Source organism: Lutra lutra, chromosome 3, assembly GCF_902655055.1.
Source record: "Lutra lutra chromosome 3, mLutLut1.2, whole genome shotgun sequence".
NCBI lineage: Eukaryota > Metazoa > Chordata > Mammalia > Carnivora > Mustelidae > Lutra > Lutra lutra.
The window spans coordinates 170,055,021-170,074,156 of record NC_062280.1 but is presented as its reverse complement, the minus strand read 5'-3'; positions in this window follow the sequence as shown (position 1 = coordinate 170,074,156).

Here is a 19,136-nt window from a genome sequence, read left to right as displayed (position 1 = left end):
CACTTACAGGCATACTAACACATACACTCACACAGACTTGTGAAGACTCACACATATCCAAAATCACACCCCCCACACTCAACGCGTGCAGTCCCATAGAATCACACATTCACAGTCACACACATGCCACACCATACACATACACTGTGGCACAACCACAGCCATGCACACACTCAAGTTACACAGCAGTGCATGAACACACCAGCTGGTTGTGCGGTTGCTGGGACATAGGGTAGCTCTATTTTCAACTTTTTGAGGAACATCTATACTGTTTTCCAGAGTGGCTATACTAGCTTGCATTCCCATCAACAGTGTAGGAGGGTTCCCCTTTTTCCACATCCTTGCCAACATCTGTCATTTCCTGACTTATTAATTTCAGCCATTCTGACTGGTGTGAGATTGTATCTCACTGTGGTTTTGGTTTGTATTTCCCTGATGGTGAGTGATGTTGAGCACTTTTTCATGTATCTGTTGGCCATTTGGATGTCTTCTTTGCAGAAATGTCTGTTCATGTCTTCTGCCCATTTCTTGATTGGATTATTTGTTCTTTGGGTGTTGAGTTTGATAAATTCTTGATAGATTTTGGATATTAGCCCTTTATCTGATATGTCATTTGCAAATATCTTCTCCCATTCTTTCGGTTGCCTTTTGGTTTTGTTGACTGTTTCCTTTGCTGTGCAAAAGCTTTTGATCTTGATGAAGTCCCAATAGTTCATTTTTGCCCTTGCTTCCTTTGCCTTTGGTGATATTTCTAGGGAGAAGTTGCTGTGGCTGAGGTAAAAGAGGTTGTTGCTGGTGTTCTCTTCAAGGATTTTGATGGATTCCTTTCTCACATTGAGGTCTTTCATCCATTTTGAGTCTATTTTTGTGTGTGGTGTAAGGAGATGGTCCAGTTTCATTTTTCTGCATGTGGCTGTCCAATTTTCCCAGCACCATTTATTGAAGAGATGATCTTTTTTCCATTGGACATTCTTTCCTGCTTTGTCGAAGTTTAGTTGACCCTAAGAGTTGAGGGTCCATTTCTGGGCTCTCTATTCTGTTCCATTGATCTATGTGTCTGTTTTTGTACCAGTACCATACTGTGTTGATGATTACAGCTTTGTAATAGAGCTTGAAGACTGGAATTGTGATGCTGCCAACTTTGTTTTTCTTTTTCCACATTCCTCTGACTATTCAGGGTCTTTTCTGGTTCCATATAAATTTTAGGATTATTTGTTCCATTTCTTTGATAGGGATTGCATTAAATGTGTAGATTGCTTTAGGTACTGTAGACATTTTCACAATATTTGTTCTTCTAATCAATGAGCATGGAACATTTTTCCATTTCTTTGTGTCTTCCTCAATTTCTTTCATGAGTACTTTATGGTTTTCTGACTATAGATTCTTTGCCTCTTTGGCTAGGTTTATTCCTAGGTATCTTATGGTTTGGGGTGTGATTCTAAATAGGATCACCTCCTTAATTTCTTTCTTCTGTTTTGCTGTTAGTGTATAGAAATGCAACTGATTTCTGTGCATTGATTTTTATATCCTGAAACTTTACTGAATTCCTGTGTGAGTTCAAGCAGTTTTGGAATGGGGTCTTTTGGGTTTTCCACATAAAGTATCATATTATCTGCAAAGAGTGAGAGTTTGACTTCTTCATTACTGATTCAGGTGCCTTTTATTTCTTTTTGTTGTCTGATTGCTGAGACTAGGACTTCTAGTACTATGTTGAGTAGCAGTGGTGATAGTGGAGAGCCCTGCTGTGTTCCTGACCTTAGGGAAAAGCTCTCAGTTTTTCCCCATTAAGGATGATATTTGCTGTGGGTTTTTCATAGATGGCTTTTATGATATTGAGGTATGTACCCTCTATCCCTACACTGTGAAGAGTTTTGATCAAGAAAAGATGTTGTACTTTGTCAAATGCTTTTCAACATCTATTGAGAGTATCATAGGGTTCTTGTTCTTTCTTTTATTAACATATTGTATCACATTGGTTGATTTGCGGATGTTGGAACCAACCTTGCAGCCCTGGAATAAATCCCACTTGGTCGTGGTGAATAATCCTTTTAATGTACTGTTGGATCCTATTGGCTAGTATTTTGGTGAGAATTTTCTCATCTGTGTTCATCAATGATATTGGTCCGTAATTCTCCTTTTTGATGGGATCTTTGGTTTGGGGATCAAGGTAATGCTGGCCTCATAAAGTGTGTTTGGAAGTTTTCCTTCCTTTTCTATATTTTAATAGACTAGGTATTAGTTCTTCTATATATGTTTGATAGAATTCCCCTGGGAAGCCATCTGGCCCCAGACTCTTGTTTTTTGGGAAATCTTTGATGACTACTTCAATCTCCTTACTGGTTGTGGGTCTGTTCAGGTTTTCTATTTCCTCCTGGTACAGTTTTGGTAGTTGATATGTCTCTAGGAATGCATCCATTTCTTCCAGATTGTCAAATTTGCTGGTGTATAGTTGCCATAATATGTTCTTTCAATTGTTTGTACTTCTTTGGTGTTGGTTGTGATCTCTCCTCTTTCATTCATGATTTTATTTATTTGGTTCCTTTCTGTTTTCTTTTTGATAAGTCTGTCCAGGGGCTTATCGATCTTATTAATTCTTTCAAAGAACCAGCTCCTAGTTTCCTTGATTTGTTCTCCTGTTCTTTTGGTTTCTATTTCATTGATTTCTGCTCTGATCTTTATTTTTTCTCTTCTCTGGCTGGGTTTAGGTTTCCTTTGCTGTTCTTTCTCCAGCTCCTTTAGGTGTAGGGTTAGGTTGTGTATTTGAGACCTTTCTTGTTTCTTGAGGAAAGCTTGTATTGCTATATACTTTCATCTCAGGACCGCCTTTGCTGTGTCCCAAAGATCTTGAACAGCTATGCTTTCATTTTCACCTTTTCCATGAATTTTTTAAATTCTTCTTTAGTTTACTGATTGACCCATTCATTCTTTAGTAGGATGCCTTTTAGCCTGCATGTATTTGAGTTCTTTCCAACTTTTCTCTTGTGGTTGAGTTCTAGTTTCAAAGCATTGTGGTCTAAAAATATGTAGGGAATAATCCCAGTCTTTTGGTACTGGTAGAGACCTGATTTGTGACCCAGGATGTGATCTATTCTGGAGAATGTTTCTTGTGCACTAGAGAAGAATGTGTATTCTGTTGCTTTGGTATGGAATGTTCTAAATATATCTGTGATGTCCATCTGGTCCACTGTGTCATTTAAAGCCTTTATTTCCTTGTTGATGATCTTTTGTTGGATGTTGTTGTTGATCTTTTGCTTGGATGATCTGTCCATTTCAGTGATGGGGGTGTTAAAGACCCCTACTATTATTGTATTATTGTTGATGTGTTTCTTTGATTTTGTTTTTAGCTGGTTCATTTAACTGGCTGCTCCCATGTTAGGGGCATATATATTTAAAATTGTTACATCTTTTTGTAGGACAGACCCTTTAATATGATATAGTTTCCTTCCTCCTCTCTTATTATAATCTTTTGTTTAAAATCCAATTTATCTGGTATAAGGATTGCCACCCCAGCTTTATTTTGATGTCCATTAGCAGGGTAAATTATTTTCCACCTCCTCACCTTAAATCTGGAAGTGTCTTTGGGTCTAAAATGAGTTTCTTGCAGACAGCATATCAATGGGTCTTGTTTTTTTTTTTTTTAAATCCATTATGATACCCTGTGTCTTTTGTTTGGGAGCATTTAGCCCATTTGCATTCAGGGTAACTATTGATAAAGTATAAATTTAATGCCATTGTATTGCCTGTAAGGTGACGGTGACTGTTACTATATATTATCTTTCTTCCTTTCTGGTCTGTTACTTTTAGGTTCTTTCTTTGCTTAGAGGACCCCTTTCAGTAGTTCCTGTAGGGCTGGTTAGGTGTTGCAAATTCTTTTAGGTTTTGTTTGTCCTGTAAGCTTTTTATCTCTCCTATTTTCAATGACAGCTTAGCTGGATATAGTATTCTTGGCTGCATATTTTTCTCATTTAGTGCTCTGAATATATCATGCCAGTTCTTTCTGGCCTGCCAGATCTCTCTGCCAATCTAATATTTCTACTGTTGTATGTTACAGACCTCTTGTCCTGAGCTGCTCTCAGGGTTTTCTCTTTGTCACTGAGACTTATAAGTTTTACTAAAATAGATGACAGGATATGAACCCATTTTTATTGATTTTGGGTTTTGATGCTTGTTCCCTTTGCCAAATTAGGGAAATTCTCTGCTATAGTTTACTCCAATATACCTTTTGCTCCTCTCTCTTTCTTCTTCTTCTGGGATCCCAAGTATTCTAATATTGTTTCATCTGATGATATCATTTCTTGCTCGAATTCTCCCCTTGTAGTCCAGTAGTTGTTTGTTTCTCTTTTTCTCAGCCTCTTTATTGTCCATCATTTAGTCTTCTATATCACCAATTCTCTCTTCTGCCTCATTTATCCTAGCAGTTAGAGCCTCCATTTTTTATTGTACCTCATTAATAGCATCTCTTTTTATTTCAACTTGGTTAGATTTTAGTTCTTTTATTTCTCCAGAAAAGGATTTTTATTTCTCCAGAAAGATTTCTCTACTATCTTCCATGCTTTTTTTGAGCCCACCTAGCACCTTGTTAATGGTAATTCTGAACTGTACTTCTGACATCTTACTATTGCCCATATTGATTAGGTCCCTAATAGTCAGTACTGCGTCTTGTAGTTTTTTTGAGGTGAGCTTTTCTGCCTTGTCATTTTACCCAGATAAGAATAAAGAATAGATGAATGAGAGAACAAAACACTAAAAGTGTAGCAATGACTCCAGAAAAATATACACTAATCAAACTGGAAAAGACCTGAAATGGGAGGAGAAGAAAGGAGAGGGAAAAACACACACACACACACACACACACACACACACACACACGTAACATATATATTAGACTGGTGAATAGAACAGAGCCACACACTTGATTTTGGGTGTATTTTGGTCTGTTAGAAGCAACTGCTTCTCAAATTTTAAAGAAAGAAAGACATACACACACACACACACACACAAATAAGGGTAAACACGATGAAGGGATGGAATATGAGTGTAAAGATGGAAATTTAAAAAGGCTCTAAAAAAGGAATTGATAAGATAAGAAGTTGTTTGAAAAAAGAAAAAAAAAGGGAAAAGAATGTGATCAGGCTGCAGATTAGAATGAAGGCATGCACTAGATTTAGGGTGTATTTTGATCTGTTGGAAGAAACTGTATCCCAAATTTTTAAATAAAGAAAAACCTATATGTATACAAAAAATAAGGTTAAATATAATGAAGGGATAGAATCTGACTATAACAATGAAAATCAAAAAAGATTTTTAAAAAAGGTATTAATAAGATAAAATAGTTTAAAAGGTTAAAATAGTAAAGAGAAAAAATAAAAAAATAGAATAAGAAAAAAATGAAATTAAAAAAATTTAACTTAGAGACTAAAGAATCATGGGAAAAAAGTGATGAATTCTATGTACTGTATTCCCCTAGCTCCAGAGCTCTGCAGTTCTCATTGATCAGTAGACCTAGTCTTGGCTGGATGTTCTTGCTGATCTTCTGGGGGAGGGGCCTGTTGTAGTGACTCTGAAATGTCTTTGCCTGAGGCAGAATTGCACCACCCTTGCCAGGGGCCAGGCTAAGTAATCTGCTCGGTTTTGCTCTCGGGAGCTTTGTTTCCTGAACACTTTCCGTAGAGATTGGGAGGACAGGAATGAAGATGGCGGCCTCCCAATCTCTGGCCCAGAGGAGCTGAGAACTCAGGGCCCCACTCCTCAGTGGGCCCTCAGAGAAAAACAGTCAATTCTTACCATTTCCCTAGTCTCTGTGCCCGCTCTGTGCTCACCTGGCCTGTGACCGAGTATTTCTCTCTCTGGTGCATGGCCCCATTTGGAGTCTCCAAACCCAGCAGATTCCTGCAGCATGCTTGTGCACCACTCCCCCTAGAGGAGGAAGGAGTAGGGGTCTCCCTGGATCTGCCACTTGTGGGGTTCCTGCTTGAAGAGCAGTGGCTTCACTGTGCCCTGGATCACAGTTTAAGGTAATCCCAAGCTGAGTGTCCCTCCTCGGCTCTGTCTCTGTAGCTGGCTTCCTTGTTCCAATACCTGGGAGCTCTGCCACACTCAGACACCCTCAGTCTTTATGTGACCCTGTCCTGAGATCACACTGTCCCTGCAAGGGCTTCACCCGCTGCTTAGCCTTTGGAGCTGCATCTCTCAATGGAGCAGACTTCTAAAAGTTCCAATTTTGTGCTCTGCTGCTCTACTGCTTGCCGGGAGCTGCCCCCTCTCCCCGCGGTCTATCTTCCTTTATATCGCCTTGGATTCACTTCTCTGCACATCCTTCCTTCCAGAAAGTGTTTGCTTTTCTCTTCCTAGAATTGCTGCTGTTCTTCTACTCAATCTCCTGTTGAGTTTGTATGTGTTCAGAATGGTGTGATAACTATCTAGCTGAACTCCTGGGACACCACGATATTTAGGTCTCCTACTTCTCTGACATCTTGCTCCTCCTCACTCTGAGATTTTTTTCTTAGAATCAATTACTTTCATTTCATTCTCATCTACTTGTTTTTATAGAAACATTCTTTTTTTAAAAAAAAATTTAGTATTCCTTTAATATTATCACACGTTGTTTTTGGCTCTGGCTGTGAATAGCTGCACAGGCAGACAGACAACTAAAACTCTGGATAAAAAGCCTGACATGATTTTCATAAGGTCCAAATATACATTTGTCATGCTGTGCTCCTAATGCTTATATCCATCACCAACGCAATAAGCGGAGCATATTAAGCAGTTATATTGGTGCTGAGGACGGATGCTTTGGAGAGTCTAAGTAAATACAATATTTCTCAAGCAGATAAACACCCCCTCAGTTTCCATTTTACCAAAGACAATTGGGAGCCCTAACGAGAACCAGGAATTGCTTCTTTACGGGTTTCTTGGTTTTTAGTTAGGTAAAAACGGGTCTATAATTTAGATCAAGGCCATTGGCCTCCATTAATGGTCAGACAGGGACTCATAATGGCAGTTAAACAAGTGATATACCTTATCTCTGACCCAGGGTAATATTCAGGATAAGAAAGTACTAGATGTATTTAGCTTTTTTTATAACTGTCTGTTAGGACAATTAGACTAGCTCACTAGGTAAATGTGCAGGGACCTGGAAGTCAAATTGTGCTTTCCGAGAGGTAGGGGAAGGGCCAGTGTCTGTATTGGTTTGCTCTAGTGCTGTTTCCAGCCTCCTTAAATGTTCCCCGGTGACATGGTTGCAGGATGCTGTCAGTCCCTAGGTGCCCAGCCAAACAGGGTGGCTTGTTCCATTGGCAGAAACTAGTCCAGGCCCATCATGCTTCCATTCAGTTTGTATGCTTTCCTTTGGTGTTGCTGTCATTGGTGGTTGTGGTAGAAATAGCACCAATAGTCTTTTCTCTGGCTCTTTGCAGAGAATAAGGTCTTCTCCGCAAGTCTTCTTAACTTTGTGAGATAGCTTGAAGGACCTTTTCTGTTTGATCCATGAGAAAATGGTCTCAAAAAAGTTAGATCACTCATTCAAGAACCACGCTCTTCCCACTCATGGCAGAAATATTTACTGAACATCCATGTTCCCCCACATTTACTAGCATTCTCGGGGTAAGATGGAACATGCAAGAGCCAGTGCATGGCCCTGCAGTCCCTCGCCCTATGGGCTTTTGTTGCCATCTGATCTAGAAGCCACAGCTTGAGATGCTCCGGAATCCTAAGATGATTCCCTACTTGAAGGGAGCTTCCCTGGGGAGCTGCCACGCTTGCTGGCACTTTTACCTTACCGAGAAATAATCCTTGGATGTATTTAGTCACCATGATTTTATTTATTACTTATTCTACAACATAGCTTAGCCCATCCACTATAGTAAACTGATCCTTATTTTTTATCTAAGTATGTAGAGAATTTTAAAGTTTTTTTTTTTAATTTGACAGACAGAGGTCACAAGTAGGCAGAGAGGCAGGCAGAGTCAGAGAGAGGGGGAAGCAGGCTCCCTGCTGAGCAGAGAGCCTGATGCGGGGCTCAATCCCAGGACCCTGGGATCATGACCTGAGCCGAAGCAGAGGCTTAACCCACTGAGCCACCCCGGTGCCCCATATGTAGAGATTTTTAATTAAAAAAATTTATTTCATTTAAATTCAATGAACTAACATGTAAGAATTTTGAAAGTTAAAAATAAAATTAAAAAAAAAGAATTTTGAAAGTTAAATAGTACATTGATTTTTACCTGCTCACCATAATAACAATACTGATATGTTTAGATTATTTTCTGCTCTTTAAGGAGTCTATACCATTCATTCATAGCATTTGTCACAAGCAGGATTTCATAGGTATTTATATAATTCTTTGATCAATGTCTGTCTAAAATTCAAGCTCCAGGAGGATATTGTATTCCTAAGCCTGAATTAGACAGTTAATGCCTATTTGTTGAATTCAGTAAATTGATGAGTGCTGGTGTCAGCATCAAGTGTGTCTTACCCGCACAGACAAGCTACAGAGATTCTTAGAATCAGGGAATTTAGTTGCATGATTTGAGCAATCCATGGCCTTTGGCAGAGAGAGCTTGACTAATTCATCTTCTTGATATGGATATATCCACCTTTGGGACAGGGTGGGCCATGCACTGTTTGATATGAGATATAATGATCTATATTGGCAAATAGCGTTCATTCCTGGTTTATTAATAGAATAAATTCTGGTGGAATGCTGAACGTTGTCACGGTGACTCTGGGGGCAGAGCCAGTGTCATTGCTTTGTATGCTTCAAGACATAGAGAAAATCCACAAAAGCTTTGGTTATGGTGATGTCGTTACGTGTGTGAACATTAGACTCTGAACTTTTGATACTGTAGGTATTAATTACATATATAAGTTTTAGTACAGGTGCTGGTTTACAGTTTTATATATATATTTGTTTTACATAAATAGGCACTCTTAAGGAGCAATTCTGTGTGCAATGCAGCTGCTTACACAAGAAAAATGACCCCCTCCACCCATGGTGCCTTTGAATTGCTTTATGTCTTGGAATGCTGGATTTATGCTGATCTAGTCACTTTTTCTTAAGTTGGTCTTTTTGGTAACCTATAGTTATTTCTGGGAAAGTTAACTAGAATGAGTACAGTCTGTGCCATGGAACTGAGTGACATTAATTGACAAATGAACCAGTTAATGGCTCTGGTGTTATTACGATAGCATGCTAATGATCTAACCCAAAGAGCGCTGACTTCAAAGAGAGCTCGTGGAGCCAAGGAGAGCTACAGGGATAAAACGCAAAACTCAACATCAGCGTATGTGTTCTCTGGAATCAACCAGCAGCACAAACCCTGCCCAGCTGTGTGGATCTGGCCCCTATGGGCTTACGACATGCCTATAATTAGGCAATTTAATCACTCAATCTAATGAAGAAAATGCGACAGCACTCTGCTTGCTTGGACACAGGTCTTCTTATCTGTGCCTGGGAACAGGATGTGTGATAACAGGACGTCAAAGCAATTGCTGCACTGTTTGCTGAAGCAGGGCAGTCTCCTCAGAGCAGACAGAAGGAACAGTCAAGGGCATGTGTGAGAGCCATTGCCAGGGAGGAGGCGGTGGCTCCTATCAGACCCCACTGACTTGTCACCTGCGATGGGGACATCAGCTGAGCATGTCTTACTTGTGGGGCAGAATCACAGGGCCCCAACCGTTAGTAACTCAGTGTCTTTTATGTCAGATACAGTCCAGACATCTGGAATGGAAGTGTGTTGGTCCAAAAGCCGATCTTTTTTTTTTTTTTTAAGAGTTCATTTATTTATTGGACAGACAGAAATCACAAGTAGGCAGAGAGGCAGGCAGAGAGAGAAGGGGAAGCAGACTCCCCACTGAGCAGAGAGCCAGATGCAGGGCTCCATCCCAGGACCCTGAGATCATGACCTGAGCTGAAGGCAGAGGTTCAATCCACTGAGCCACCGAGGTGCCCCCAAAAGCCGATCTTTTAATCAAGCTGATAATTTGAGGGGAGTTCCTGTCGTCCAGGCACTCATCCCTAAGCTCAAGGAGCAGGAACTCTTGTCCTCAAGCTCAGGGGAAGCAGAGTGTCTTAGGATATCTTGTTTAGGAAAATCTCTTCATTTCTAACCATGCAGATATTTCACCGTTTATCTGGCTTCTTTCATAATTTCCTGAGCAAATCCTTTTGTTGGATTGAAAGTTGCAACAGGTCTTGTACTGCTGGAGTCGCTGCCTTAAATAATCACGGAAGCATGTATTCGGGTAGGGAATAGGGGGAACAGGATATGATTCCCATCTATAAGTTTCAGAGCTTCTCTCAGAGCTCAGTGAGGCAAGAGTTAAATGAGGATATTTAAAATTCATGCTATGGGAAATAGCTTCTGAATGAGGAAGATGAACAATCCCATGCAAAAGTAGGAGGAAGCATAGAAGTTTCCATCAGGTGAAGTGAAGATTATCAGTGGATTTTGCAGGGAGAGGGGATAACTCCGCTTAGTGGGCTGTTTTTGCTAATCTCCTTGGCGGGAGTTATAGAAGCAAAGGAGGCCTTTCTTTTATTGCACTGTTCTCTTTCTTTTTCCTTCTCTTAAATTCCTTTTAAAAGAAGCCTAAAGAGCAGCATGCAAGACATTCAGAATAATGCAAATTTACTCTCAAATGCTGATAAATGTAAAATAGCTTTTTTTTTTTTTGTGCATTTGAACAAAGTCCATTTCCTTGTCTTGTGGAAATTCTTTTTTGGGGTAGTTTGTGTCACATTTCTCACAGTAAACAGACTTTAAGCAGCTTGGCCACTCCTGAAAACGAGGCCCAAAACATTTCTTTCAAAACTTCCTTTTAAAGAATCTCTGTTTGGTCTCATGCAAAGTAATGTTGGTTGCACAGAGGTTTTTTAAGGAAGAAAAACACTATATGAATAGCAAGTAATATTAAGTCAACCCAGTTCTCCACTCCACAAGGCATAAAACAAGCTCTCTTGAAAACCAGTGGCAGGAAAGATTTCTAGATGAGAGGAGTTTGGGAATGGAGGAGGGGAGAAAGCCGCCTTTCTCCTTCCTCCTTCCTTGAGGCCGCCATGCTGGGACAGTGTGCAGGGCATTTAACGAAAGGGGTAATAATAGCAAATATTTGCATAGCACTCACTTTTTACCAAGAACTTTTCTAAATACTGCTTTCTGTATATAGCTCAAAGAAGCCTCTCACGCCCCCCACGGAGTAGCTATGTTTTTTAATCTCCTTTCTGGCATGGGAAACTGAGGTAGATGAGAGAGATGACGTGACTTGTCAGAGATCACACAGGCAGTGTGGCTTACTGTGGCTTTGCCAGTTTTGCTTGAAGATAAAAACAAGCGCTCAAAGGATGTGATTTGTTGTCTACCAGAACGGGACCTCTGCCCCCACCCCAGTCAAAAGTATTTCCATAATGCTCTCTGAGATTCTTATCTTGGCCTCTGAAGCCTGATAGATAAAAACTTCTTTTGAGGTAAGTAGTTGACTGTTAAAGGGAGTCTCAGTAATAAACGAATGCACTTTCTTTCCAACATGACTGAGGGAAGGGTGATTTGAAGGAAGGAGGAAGGGGAGGCTAGTTGGTGTGCATGTAGTACTGTAGGCTAGGAAGAAGTCCATGAAGGTGGGCAGCCCATGGACAGAACCCCCCCCACCCCTCCAGAGTTCAGTGTAGAAAATGAGGAAGGAGAGGCCAGAAGAGGCCACTTGGATGGGTTTTAAGAGTCGGGCGTCCTGAATTGGAAACCCTCCCTACCACTTAGCAGGCTGCTTACTTCAGCTCTTCAGTCGCTCTTGGGTGGTCTTAAACATTTAACAAGATAACGAGGGGGGCATATTTTAGCTCAGATGTTAACACAAAGTGAAGAGGCAAAGTGTGGAACACAACTCCGGAGCCAGGCCTCTTGGGTTTGGGAAGCTCGGGGCCTCACTCATTGGCTGTGTGTCTTTGGGCATGTTGCTAAAGCTGTCTGTAACCTGGGACCCATGGCAGTGTCTACCTCTTCATGGTATTGATGGGGGATTGGTTGGGTTAATATGTGTAAAGTGTTTAGAATAGTCTTTGGTACAAAATAGGTACTATATCATTACTGGCTATTTTCATAGCAAGCACTCAAAAAAAAAAAATTGACATCAGTAAGCAAAGTAGAAATTAGCCTACTTAAAATATTTTTTCCTAGCAAGTCCGTGTCATGCAATAGTACCTGTTGGCCTATTAGCAAGCTCTCCTTCTTGGCTTTGAACCTTCTTACACATGCTGTGAACTCTTTGCCTATTGTTTTTGGTTAAATTCTCTCTCTTACCAAGCATAACTTTGGCTCAAAGTGGAATGCAGTGGGTAATGAGGTAAAATTTTATTCTTTCAGGTATTAAGAATCAGTCATTACAGGAGTGAAGGAGTCTGCCTCTGTGTTCAGATTGACAACCAAAGGGTGGCTGTAAATGGTATGTGGCTTTCTTTTCTAGGTTTTCAGGGAATGAGCTTGTGGCCTCCTGAAATGTGTGTTCTGATAGGACATTTCAGAATGGGGGCAGATCCAGAGTTTTGTTTTAGAGATGCAGACATGCAAGGACTCTGGCCCAGTGGCCCAGTGCATTATTGATGTGGCCATCTACAAATATGCATTTGTTCTTATTTTCTGGGAACATTTGTAAATGCTTTTGGTGTTTTGCTTTGACCTCCATTTCAATGTGCTTAAAATGGTGTTCTACACAGGAACATTGTGAACACATGTGGGGTGCTGGCAATCATCTTTTTCTAGTTAACGATTGTTCATTCCTCCACTCATCCATTCACTTAAAACATATTTATTGAGCATCTATCATGTACCAGGAATTATTTCAGACTCTGGGAATTCAATGGGGAGCAAAACTGAGCAAATCCTTGCCTTCCAAGTGTTTGCATTCTAATGAAAGGTAAGAGATGGCCATCAAGATGGCTTGGGATCACCACATGTGTAGTGGTGATAATGCACCAAGGAGAAAAACAAAGCAGGGCAGGTTGGTGGGGAGGTAGGATGACTAGGAAAGCCTAATTGGGAGGAGTATTTGAATAAAGACTTGAAAGGAGTATGGGAATGAGCTGTGTGGAAGGGCCTTTTAGGAAAAGGGAACAGCAAATGTGAAGCTGACAAGAGAGGACCTGTCACGTGCCGACAGAGCAAGGACGCCATTGTCATAGCTGCAGAAGAGTGAGTGAAGGGGAATAACTGGGAATAGAGTCAGAGAAGAGGGAAAATGAAATTCTATCATGGTAAAGAATTTGACTTTACTCAGGGTGCCATGGGAAGCTAGTGCATAGTCGCACTCAGGGGAGTAAAAGAAACTGATTTTCATCCTACCAGGCTCACACTGGCTGCTGACTAAAAATAGATGAAGGGGTGGGAGAAACCCTGGATTGAAGGAGAGATGGTCATTAAGGCGCTATTCAAATGATCCAGGGGAGGGAGGACTGTGACTTGGATCTGGGTGCTGTCCTGGTGGTGAGAAGTGGTTGGATTCTGGAACTATCTCAGAATGTAAAATGGTACAGTCACTCTGGAAAGTAGTTTGGCAGTTTCTAAAATGAAACAAAAACAACCAAACATGAAACCCTAAACATCCACTTACCGTGTAGCTTAGTAATTGCACTCCTGGGCAGTTATCTCAGAGAAATGAATGCTTATGTGGTTTTTGTTTTTGTTTTTGTTTTTGTTTTTGTTTTTAGAGAGGAAAGAAGAGAGTGAGAAGGGGGTAGGGCAGAGGGAGAGGGAGAAAGAATCTCAAGCAGTCTCCATGCTCAGTGCAGAGCCTGATGTGGGGCTTGATCTCATAACCCTGAGCTCATGACCTGAGCCAAAATCAAAAGTTGGATGCTTAACTGACTGAGCCACCCAGGCTACCTACACAAAAACCTGTACAGGATTATTTACAGCACTGTTATATATAATAGTGAAAAACTGGAAACCACCAAAATGTCCTTTGATAAGTAAATGGTTAAACAACCATGGAACAGTGATAGCATAGGATACTGCTCAGCAATGATAAAGGAACAAATTATCAATGCACCCAATAACTTCTAAGGACTTCGTGGCTATTATGTCAAGTGAAAAGCAGCCAGTCTAAAAGGATCACATGTTATATGGCTCTGTTTATATGACTTTATCAAAATGACAAAATGAAAGAGATGGATAACAGATTAGTGATTTGCAGGGGTTAGGAGTACAGGGAGGTAGATGTGATAATAAAAGGGTGGCACAAGGAAGATCTTTGTGGCAATGGAATAGCTCTGTATCTTGCTTGCGGTGGTGCTTATGGCAATCATCATATATGGTTAAATGACATGGTACTATCCATGCACACCAGTGTTGATTTCCTGGTTTTGACATTGTGCTACAGTTATATGTAAGAGGCAGTACTGGTGGAAACTGGGTGAAAGGTACAAAAATGAAATAATATTAGCAGATGTGGGGAGACACATCAGGGGGGGACAGGGAAAAAGAGGGTTCTGAGGGTTAAGCAAAACTGTGGCTTTTCTTGGGGTCTTCTGCCTTCTTTGTCATTCCTGATAGCATTCGTGGTTCCTTTTCAATTTCTGTAGTTGTGTGAGGCTTAGAGCCCTTTAATAATAATAGAAGATGCTGATGAAGGCAAAAAGTAAGCAGAGTCAACAGAATTGGCTGACAGAGCTGATGTAGGGCAAATGGAAAAAGGATCTAAAGATGACTCCAAGAGTTTTGGCCTGAGCAACTGGAAGAATTCACTTGCAATTAACAAGAAAGGAGCTAATTTGGGGGTATGTATTGAGAGCTTAGTTCCAGATATGATAGATTTAAGATGCTATTGGATATGTTTGGAAATCATTAAGATAAAAATGACATTTCAAATGATAAATCTAGATGAGATTACCACGGGAGTGAGTATAGAGAATTAAGGGCTGAGTTTGGAGTACTCTTAACATTTAGAGATTTGGGAGATGAAGGAGAACCAGGAAGGACGATCAGGATGGAGTGTCCAGGGAAGTAGGAGACAAACTGGGAGTGTGAGGTGTCCTCCAAGCCAGTGAGGAGGAATCAGAAAAAGGTAGTTCCTGCCTTCACAAAATCTGCTGAAATGTCAATGAGGCAAAGCTGGAGACTTGGCCATAGCTTTAGTGTTGTGGAGGGTGTTGGGGACCTCGATGAACTTCTGAGGGTAAAAGTGTGACTGGTGTAGATTCAAGTCACAACATAAAGGGTTAAGTTGAAAACACTGCTCCTGATGGCTCCTGGGGAGAAGTGTAGAAAGGAAGTAGAAAATGTGGAAGGAACTGGGTAGAGGTCTTCCTTCCTTCCTTCCTTCTTTCCTTCCTTTTTCCTTTTTTAAGATGGGAGGAAAAGACTATGTTGTATCTGATGAAGTATCCAGTATAAGAAAGAAAAATGGATACCGCGCAAGAGAGGGAAGAAGAGCTGAAGAAATGCCCAAGAAGAGGCAGGAAGGCTTGGGATCTGAAGCACAAGGGCAGCGGGCAGCGTTAGCCTTTCTCAGGAGAGGAGGAGAGTCTGAGGGTGCAGATGAGATGGGCGGGGAAGCAGGTGAGGGCGCGAGCTCACGGGAGGACTCCTGGGCTGGACTCCATCTTTCCCGTGCAAGGTCACGGCCGCTGAGGGTGAGATTGAGTGGGTGGGGATGGAGATTTGGGGAAAAAGAGAAAGTGGGAAGGAAATCTAGAAGAAGGGAGCACCTGGGGTACCTCATGTGCTCCTTGGGCAGCACAAATTGCCCACTGGGGTGAGAGGCGTGGAGTGTGGTGGTGGCGGTGGCATTTTCAAGGGCACCTTTGCTCAGCAGCAGCATGTGTGCTGTTCACAGTAAGAGCTTTCTCCCCTTTTTTTGGTGTATCTGTCACTGCAAGGACTTCCCGTGCAGTCAGTGATTTCGTACCATGCAACCCTTGTAACCCCAAGTCTCTCTTAACTCTTTGAGTGGAGAGATTGTCTTTGAACTTGTAGATTTTGGTGGAAAGAACAAAGTAGAAGAGGCAGTGCCTCATGAGGGGAGGTAGGGAAATCAGAATCAGGAGAAAAGAAAATAGAACAGTTGCTTCGTTCATCAGTTAAAGAACCCATGAAAGGGTTTTAAGTCACTAACATGCAAACAACAGCAGTTTTAGCTAAATGAAAGAGTTGGGATATTTTTACTTGTGTTACATTCATTTAAACAAATATTTATTGAGAATCCAGGCACTGTGCTATGTCCCAGGGATGTGAAAGCAGATGGTCACTGCCCTCGAAGAGCGTGCAAGCAGAAAATGTAAAAAGTGTGGTGAGTGCAAGGAAGCAAGGATAGAAATACACATTTGGGAACCAGCAAGGGAGGCACTTGAATCCCATCTGGGCAGTGGGTGGGAGTGATTCAGAAGGATGCCGAGCTCCGGATGCTGGAATTAAGATTTACAGAAGGAGGGAGGGATAGTCAGGTGACCAGGATGGGGTGGGAGGGAGGAAGGGAAGAAAGACATTCATGCAGAGGGTGAGAGCAAAGATGACTGGGTGGAAGGGGAGAGAAGCAGGGAAATGAAGGCTCCTTGGGAGTCTGTCTGTAGGGCTTGTGGTCAAAAAGCCCCGACGTAAGGGCCAGAACAGAGAGGAACCATGGGTGAGTAAGGAAAAGAGGAGGCGGGTGGGAGTAGGTTTTGACCTTGGGCCCTGTGTTTTATTGCAAAAGCCGTGTCTGAGCTGCATCTTCTTGCAAGGCTGGCTGGGACCTTGGGAGGGGTTCGTGGGGGAAAGAGGAACTGACCTAGAAGGAAACAAGGAGAGAAGGGAAGCACATCTGCTTACTGGTTGATCTAACTGTGATAGCCCTGGGTGAGTGAGTGAGGCTCCCCACTGAGCCTGCCTGTCCCTGCTGCCCAAACCTGGATCAGAGTTTGTAGAACTTGTTAGTGGGCTGGGGCACGGAAGAGCCCTGGGTCAGAAAGACGAGAGGAGGCTTGGCTTCCTGTCTCTGATGCAAACCCTGGTAGGCAGACCCTTTACCTCTGTGCCCTACGTTCCTCCAGGGATTTGAACCAGGCCAAAAATGATCTAGTATAAAACAGGAATGCAGATTTCCTATTTGTTATAAGGAAATTTCCCTTGTATGTCCAACTCAAGATGTGGCAATAGGACTGTTTTAAGTTTTCAGTTTTACTGGGGACTCTAACTACAACTTGAATGATGAAGAACTTGCTCCTTCATTTGAAATCAAAACCTCCTCTATTCCACAAGAAATCTTGGATAATCCTCAGGTCTCTTCTCTGGCCTGCCGTGAGCCACTTTCGTAAATAATTATACCTTTGTTACAAAAGTCCTACTGAGGAGGTCAATGGGTAAAGGAAAGAAATGACACGTTTCTAAAAATCAGCTTTCCTCTTTCAAATTCTTTTCTGGCCACTTCTTTTTCCTGTTGTGTAATCAGGCAATTCTCGGTCTGATGAGCCAAGTCTGCCTCCTCTTGCTATTGATTTTGGTGGCTGGTCTTTGTTGATGTTTGGGGGCTGAAATTAGGCCAAGGGCCCACTTGGCTGCCTTCGTGTCTGCTAGGCACTGAGTGTCCCCTTAATGCTTGGTAAATGTTAATTACCAATGATGATAACAAGTCTACAAAATCAGCTGTCCCTGCTGTTCAGCTTCCCTCTTTGGGGACAGCACCGCGTGAAACAAAATGGAGGCCACTTCCCTGTTTAAAACAAGGCTCCTTGGGTGCTTCAGCCACCCATTACCATGCGAATGATCTATTGTTCTAAGGATGGAAGAACTAATTTAATTTCTATAGTGCTACCAGGATCTGCGGTAACTCATTTTAGGATGCTACAGTTGCTTGCAATTGTCTTGCTAGAGAATGAATACGAATTTGGAAAATTTTATCCTTTGTGGTGATGCTGTTCAGTTTGGTTTTCACTCTGCTGTATGACATTCCTTTCCCGTAGCCTCCAGAACCCTCCATGAAGCCTCCGTGTGTGTGTGTGTGTGTGTGTGTGTGTGTGTGTGTGTGTGTGTGTGAGTGAGAGAGAGAGAGAGAGAGAGAGAGAGAGAAAGTGATTCCAGCTGTAAGGAAATGAGTGCTCCATGCCTTTCCTCTTGTTTTTTTTGTTTTTGTGTGTTTGTTTTTGTTTTGTTTTGTTTTGTTTTGTATTTTGTTGTTGTTGTTGTTGTTGTTGTTGTTGTTCTCTGCCTCCTGATGAGCCCTTCAGCTTCAGGGACCCATTTCATGTGGTGGTTCCTGAGCCTGAGATGGGTCTTACCTCTGTTTTCGCTCCATTATCATTTCTATTATCAAAAACAGCAGGGAAAGGCTTTCTTTAAAACTCAGAGTAAGCTTAGAGATTAAAGGAACCTATTTCCTAGTATGTGTAAGTGTAGAGCTGCTAAAAGTGCCCAGTTTTTACACAAAGTGGTACCAATCTGGGGATCTCTGAGTGATTTATAAATATCTCACACTGTCTTGTTAGGATGTCTGAGAGACACAGCCCAAAAGTACGGGGCAGGTGGATTTTGTGACTGCACTGCACTCAGTTCAATGCTTGTGTTCAGGGCTTGTGTCATGATCTATGCACAGGTACAGGGAATGAGAGCCCATTTGGCCCATTTTCCATGTTCAGACAGGGTGTGGTGCTCTGGAGGGGAGAGATCTGCCCTTGGGGTTTGAGGGGGCTAAGAAGTATCTGGAACTGTGGGATCCCTACCTATGTTTGGGATGAGGCCGTTGGGGGGTGACTTTGTACTTGTGCAAGATGGATTAGCTCCCATGCTAAGTGACCTGATTCTAGAGCTTGGAGCATCTTGGTGGGGAGTCCAGGACTCTTGCTGGAATTTCTAATCTGCCAGTCTGTCCTGGGCCTGCCCAGCTAATACAGTCACTTGAGTCAATTACTTAAAAGAAATTGCTTTCTCTGTGTTATCTGTACCCTATTGGTTCCATTTCTCTTGAGAACCTGGACTCATACAGAAACCTACTGGATCCTCAGTTGAGACTTTAGCTTGTGTTCTCCAGACTGCTGCAGGAAATGTTCCCTGGACCCAGCAGCAGCCATAGGGATTTCTGGTGTGGCTGCCCTTCCAGGGTGACCTCAAGTCCCCAATTTACCGAGGCTGCCTTGTGGTTTGGGCTTCAGTGGATTGTGGTAGCTTGTGTCCCTTTGG